The sequence below is a fragment of the Camellia sinensis genome, chromosome 9, assembly GCF_055761805.1.
Source record: "Camellia sinensis isolate YWXY chromosome 9, ASM5576180v1, whole genome shotgun sequence".
Taxonomy (NCBI): domain Eukaryota; kingdom Viridiplantae; phylum Streptophyta; class Magnoliopsida; order Ericales; family Theaceae; genus Camellia; species Camellia sinensis.
This window is the reverse complement of record NC_138969.1, coordinates 116106298-116112979: the sequence shown is the minus strand read 5'-3', so window position 1 is coordinate 116112979 and position 6682 is coordinate 116106298. Positions and strand designations below refer to the sequence as shown.

General features: G+C 37.3%; 1 long non-coding RNA gene across 1 annotated transcript; it reads right to left on the bottom strand.

Moving 5' to 3' along the window:
* Positions 1-478: 478 nt before the first annotated feature.
* Positions 479-3114, bottom strand: LOC145798728 (uncharacterized). Its single transcript, XR_014340199.1, has 2 exons — positions 2476-3114; positions 479-1041 (listed from the first exon to the last, which is right to left on the bottom strand). It is a non-coding gene; the product is annotated as an uncharacterized LOC145798728 (long non-coding RNA).
* Positions 3115-6682: the final 3568 nt, after the last annotated feature.

Below are 6682 nucleotides of genomic sequence, written 5' to 3'. Positions count from 1 at the left end.
TTTATTAATGAGAGGTCCATCCTTTAATAAAATAGATTGGTGAAAAGTATTTTTGTTGTTTTAAGATGACAATTTATTTCCAATTTTACTCCTTAATTTATGACCTTTTTTTTTTAATTTATTAAATTTTCATTAGCTATCTATTCAAATTTTTTATCTATCTGTTCAAATTTGTTATCTATATGTTCAAATATCTGTCCAGATTTTATTATTTGTATAATTTTATTTCCACTTTTTTCTATCGACTGAAATAGCAAGCCAAATAAACAATTTTATCTGTTGAAATCACAATCTTATTTTAATATTTTTATCTGCCTATGTACCTATATGTAAATTAGAGAATTATCTGTGCAATTGCTAGAGAGATTTATCTGTTGCAATACCAAACCAAACCTTATCTATTAAATTTTTTTCTTTCTATCTGTTCAAATCTCTCTCTCTCCTCCTCATATGTTCAACACAAGAACAAACAAAAATATTTAATCTGTGGCAATATGTTTCTTCATCATTATCAACAGATCTAAACTTATATTTAAAAAAAATAAAAAAATAAAAAAATTCAGATCAGAGAGAGAGAGAGAGAGATCTTACTCTCACCGGCGTCTCCTAGGCTTCGAACAACTACTGATCTAAACCAGAAATTCTTAAATTTATATGAAACTATAACCAAAATTTATATGAAACAATAAGCAAAATCAAATCAATTTTAAACTACAGATCTGAATCGAGAATGGTAGACTCCGAGGCCAAGCCAGTAAGCGTAGCCATTAATGGATGTTAGATCGTAAACATGAAGGTGGACTGGTACCGATCCACAGAGAGAGAGAGAGAGAGAGAGAGAGAGAGAGAGAGAAGTCAGCAGTGGTGTTGGATTATCAGCATCGCCGTAGTCCGACGACGAAGCCAAGACAGAAGGCGCGTGTTCCACGCGCTGAGTCCGACTCAGAGTGGACTCACCATCACCGTCTTGCTCTGAAGCTTGAGTAGCAGCTTCAACTTCTTCTCTTTCCCACGCTCGTCTTCCTCTTCTTTGTCCTTGTTCTCGTCGTCATCATCGATTTTTTTTTGATCAGCGAAGAAAAGGATCTTTATTGATGAAAACCGAGAAAGGGAATACATCAATAAGGGAGAAGGGGAGGGGGAAGGGGTAGGGGAAAGCTGGTGAGTTGGTGAGTAACCAACCACAATCACCAAACCCAACCCACAAAACAACCAAAATCAGAACAGACCAAAGCCAACAGAAAAGAAATACAACCGGCCAATGAAGCTAACCATCTTTCCCTCTGCTGGAGCATCCAGCAGCAGACCACACACAGTGGTTGTTTAGCATCAGCAAAGCAAACATACCCCACAGTAACAAGATTCAGACCATCAGTGAGACAGGAAAGTCAGCATGAGGGCTCCAGAATGAGGGCGCAAAATGAGGGCAAGTGCACTGCTGCCCAGACCAGAACCACGCAGGCCTCTGCACTGCCATGACAGACCCGAAGCTGGTACCTACCACTCTGCAATCAAACTGCATACATGCCAATCTGCTCCAAGTCCATCTGCTAGCATTCTGCATCATAACATAAGCTTCACGTACAGGAGCTTCACTGGAACCAGAGAGATAGCTGCAGACCAGACTTCTAGAAGCAAACCTGCTACTTCCCACACTGCTACCACTCTGCATAATGACAGACCAAGCACAGCCTACGAGATGCAACCTCTCACCTGCTTCAAATTTGCGACAATATCATGCACATTGTAATTCACCCCTTTAACATATGACTTGATCCATAATGCAATTCTTACTTTCAGTAGCTCTACTACCTGTGCAAAATCTGCACTACCATTGTTAAATAAGCATTCATTCCTAAGTTTCCATAAGGACCAAAGCATGGCCAAAGGGACCACCTTCCAAATGTTGAACTCCTTCTTCCTGAATTTCATACCAGACCACCAGTCAAGCAAAATAGCCACAGATCCTGGCGTTGCCCACTGCACTTCCCACCAGTTTACCAACGCAGACCATAACTTCCATACCAATGGGCATAACAGCAATACATGATTTATGGTTTCTACCTCTGCTTTGCAAAATACACAAAGTGGGCTGACATTGGCAGGTATAGCTCCAATCCTTTGCATGAATTCTGCTGTTTTAAGTCTCCCTTTCCAAGCTAGCCAGGTGAAGAACTGAGCCTTGGGGGGGGCTGCATTTTTCCACAGGAACTTTGTAATGGAAACTGTGGGTCCATTAGCTAATTCCAACCTTTTCCACATTGATGCCACAGAGAATACTCCAGAATTACTTGCTCTCCACAAACAGTGATCCTCAGTTATAGGATTTAGATTAGGTACCTCTGCTAGTAATACATTTAGCCTATGAACTTCCTCCTCCTCCCAAGCTAAAAGTGATCTTCTAAATGCCAACTTCCAATCACTGCCCGGCACTTTCCGGTGGTAAAAAAATTGCAAGGAACCTTCCTTCTCTACATCGTCGTCATCATCGATGTAGTGATCGTCCATGTCCAAATCTTCGCGACGATGGCGCATCCAGATACGACGGTGAACCAGGTGTGGCCGAATGACAGTGATTTTGGGACGGTGGTGGTGGAGACAGTACCAACCGAGACAGTAGCAGCCGAAAGAAATCAACAATTAAACAAGAAATCAACGATTATACACACACACACACACACACATATATATATATATATATATATATAGAGAGAGAGAGAGAGAGCGAGGTGGGTATGCTTGAACAGAACGATGAAACAGATAAATTTGAGACAACATTTACATATTAATTAATACAGCATGCAAATATATGTATATGTATGTGTTGCATACAAGCTAGACAGAGAGAGAGAAGAGAATACAATGGAATTGTTATTTGGAACCCTAGCACACTGAGATCTAGAAAACAACCTCACCGAACAGATCAAAGTAAGCGCCGGAGTGAGAAATGTTCTCCGGCCAGGGTGATTGCCAGCTGAAAACTAGGGTTCCTTCGACAGCCATGCCAAAGCTCGGAGCTTGAGACTTGAACTCGCCGGGTGATTGAACCCAAGAAGAGAGAGAGAGAGAGAGAGAGAAAAAAGAGGTGTGGCTTTGTGTTCCACCGTGAAGTTCAGCTGCGAATAATGTTGGATACCAAATTGTCGTGAAGTTATGCGGCACGTAATGTTAAGAGTATTAAAATTTCTATTAAATAAATGATTAAATATAATGTAACTTTCTAATTTTATGAATTTTATATTTATATAACGTATTTAATTATTTATTTAATAAAAAATTTAACATGTATATTGTTTTCTTTGAATGGATAAGAGACGTAAAATTAAAGAGAAATGTTAGAGATCATGAAAATTTTGTCATGAAAAGGATCATGAAAAATTTGTGATCCTTAGATTACCTTGATTAGTGTGTGGTACTTTATTGTAAGTGTAATCCAAAGGTCACAAATCTTTCATGACTATTTTCATGAAAGACTTTTCATGATACCTAACATTGTTGAAAACCAAATAGTAAAAAAAAAGGCGCTTGATTATATAATGAGTAATTTGGTGCTTTCGTAAAGTGTGTCATTATGGATATCATTGCGTGAAGTTTTGAATAAAAGTAATTTTAATTCGGACAGTTGTACAGAGCCCCTTTGTATTTGATCACTAAGGATCTTTTAGAGTGAAATTTCCCTAAAGTTCCCTAGAGTACTGCATGACTTGCCAGTAAATCTCAACCACACAATGCAGTACTCTAGGAAACTTTAGGAAAATTTCACTCTAAAAGATCCTTGCTCGTATTTGATAGACATATATACTCAAAACTTTTTTCATATATAAAAAATTAGAAAATTGTAATGTATCCAAAATAAATTATCAAATTTTTTATTAAATCTTTCACGGGACTTAGTAATTTATTTAAAATTTCTAATATAACTCTAAAAAACTTTTGACATTATTACTCCTCAAATTTCTAATCTTGGTGGATTAAAATTTGAATAATACTATATATATATATATATATATCAATTATTCTATTAACAGATAATGTGATATATATTTAAAAGTTTTGAACATTTATAATTTATATAATAGAAGTGATTAATAATAATATCATAATATATGTTAGTGTACTAATTAATATACTAATTAATACATTTAATACCACCCTTAAAATTTAAAGAGAGATTGAAGCAAAGCAAAGTAAGTAAAAAACTGTTTTTTCAGTGATAACAACTCATGATAATATATATTACAAAATGAATTGCATCCCCATATTTATGTGTCAGCACCCTCAAGAGCATAGGAATTTGCATCTCCAAATTAATTAATAAAAATAAAAGTTCAATATATACCTAATTAAAAAAAAAAAAAAACCGAGTACCCAAAAAGGCCTAAACAGGTCACTTTCTTATGACTCACGGCTTTCCTGTTTATCTTGTGAAAACTGTAGGTATATATTGACTTGACTCTTTTATTTTTATTTTGAACTTTTATATAAAATAACCAAAAACTTTCTTAAAAGTCAAAAAATTTCTTTTTACATCTTCCTCAAGTATCCCTTATTCTCAGCTTAATTACACCTCCAGAGGAGAGAATAAACTTTGTTAGAGAGAGAAATGAAGCCATCTAGTTAGAGAGAGAGACAAGGATGAAGAAAGCCAAGAGCGCACTCAACGCCTCTCTACAGTTGTAGTGACGCCATCTCACGACACAATCAATCAATAATGTACTCACTACGGTTCACAAGGGAGAAGAGCCTTCCCTATAAATTCCCACTCCATTCCTCTCCTTTCTTCCAATTCCACATCCTCTGTTATGCTCTACAAACCCATTCGTCTCTCTAAATTCCCACTCCATTTTTCCATGGCAAAAGAAATCCAGGAATCCGAGGTTATTTTCCCGGAAAATGTTGAAGGGGATCACGATGGCGACATCAATAAGTGTGGCTGTTCAGGTCATTTGAATTCCCGGGTTCCGAGAAATAAAAAACCCAAGCAGAGGAAGAAGAAAAATAATTCTGTTCCTGTGAATATTCCGGAAAAGGTTTCTGGGAATTCATGGTTTCAGCGCGTGGAATCGGATTTCTTCGATGACGACGAGGACGACGATGGAGGAGAGTTTGCGCCGCCACATGTGATATTGGGTCGGCGGATTTACGAGGGAAAAATGGCATTCTCGGTGTGCAGTGGAAATGGGAGGACTCTCAAGGGAAGGGATTTGAGCCAAGTTCGGAATTCAATTCTCAGGATGACCGGTTTCTTGGAAACTTGAAATGAAAATGTTTTCTTTCCATCGTTATTTCTGTGATTGTTTATATCTGAATTCTTATTGACTGGATCATTTGTAGCAGAAAAAATGATAACTTGAAATTTATAGAAAGAGAGAAAAAAAACGAACATATTGTTCACTGAGAAATTTAACTCTGTTTTTTTGTTTTTTGTTTTTTGTTTTTTTGGGTCTGTTATTTAACGATTATAGTTGTATTATTGTGGTGCATTAGGGTTTTGTGAGCGCGCATTATTGTTCCACTGCTTGAAAACAGAACGCTGATCGTGGAGTCTTTCTTCTTTGCACATGAGCTTTCCTTTTTTCAGGGCAATGCCCCCAACATGAACAGCTGGTTTGAGAGTGGGCGGGAGAGTTTTGTCAGTGATTCATCAATTTTGGCAGTGCTGCAGAATTCAAGCCCTACCTTGCAAAAAATCAAAAAATTGTTTGGGGCTTGTACGCCTTGTTTGGTAGGGTTTATTTTCAGTTTATTTCAGCTTTTAACTTAATTTAAGCTATTTTGATATGTTTACTTCAGTTTAACAATACAGCTTGTAACTTTTTCTAAGTCAAAGATCAACTTATTCTTTGAGTAGGAAAGGAAAAGCTTAATTTATAAGTCAAAAATCAGCTTATGTTCACAGTTATAAGCTATAAGCTGTTATGGTATAAATTATAATCACTTTCTCACAGTTCTACCAAACGGGGCCATTGTATTGGCACCATCACAAGTCAATCATTCATCTATAGATATTCAAGATTGATTCGGAAATTGACTATTCGGCTTATTTTCATAATCGGATTAAAAGTTACAACTTAGTTTTTAAAACAAGCTTTGAATTAGCATTTAACTTTGAATCGGGATCCTCGATCGCCCTTTCCTGCGGCCCTCCCCAAAACGACGTCGTTTTGGTTTTTTTTTTTTTTTTTCCCCGAAATTTGATTCCTTCACTTTCATCTTCCTCTATCAGCAGCTCATATGTTATGTTCATTATCCTCTATCAGCAGCTCACTTTCATCTTCCTCTTTCACTTTGATCCCCACATACCCACACATTAAACTGATCAAAGATTCAAATAATCCCACCTACAATAGTGATGCTCCAAATCCAAAATGTTAAATGACTTATAAATATAATTTCAGTTGTCAAGTATTCAACAAAAAGAAAAAAAAAAATTTACAGGTTAAATTTACTAAAAATTTCGTCCAGAATATCCTCAAAGAAAAAAATTAGTTAATTGTTCAGGCCCCTCTCTTCGTCTCTCGCCGCCTCAGTCGTCTCACTGCCACCTCAGTCGCCCCACCGCTGCCTCTCCTCGCCTCGCCTTACCTTACCTCTGTAGCCTCTCCGTTCGTCGCCTCCGCTGCCCTCGCCTCACCCTGCTTCTGCCTCCGTCGCCTCCGTTCGTCGACTCTCTCTCTCTCTC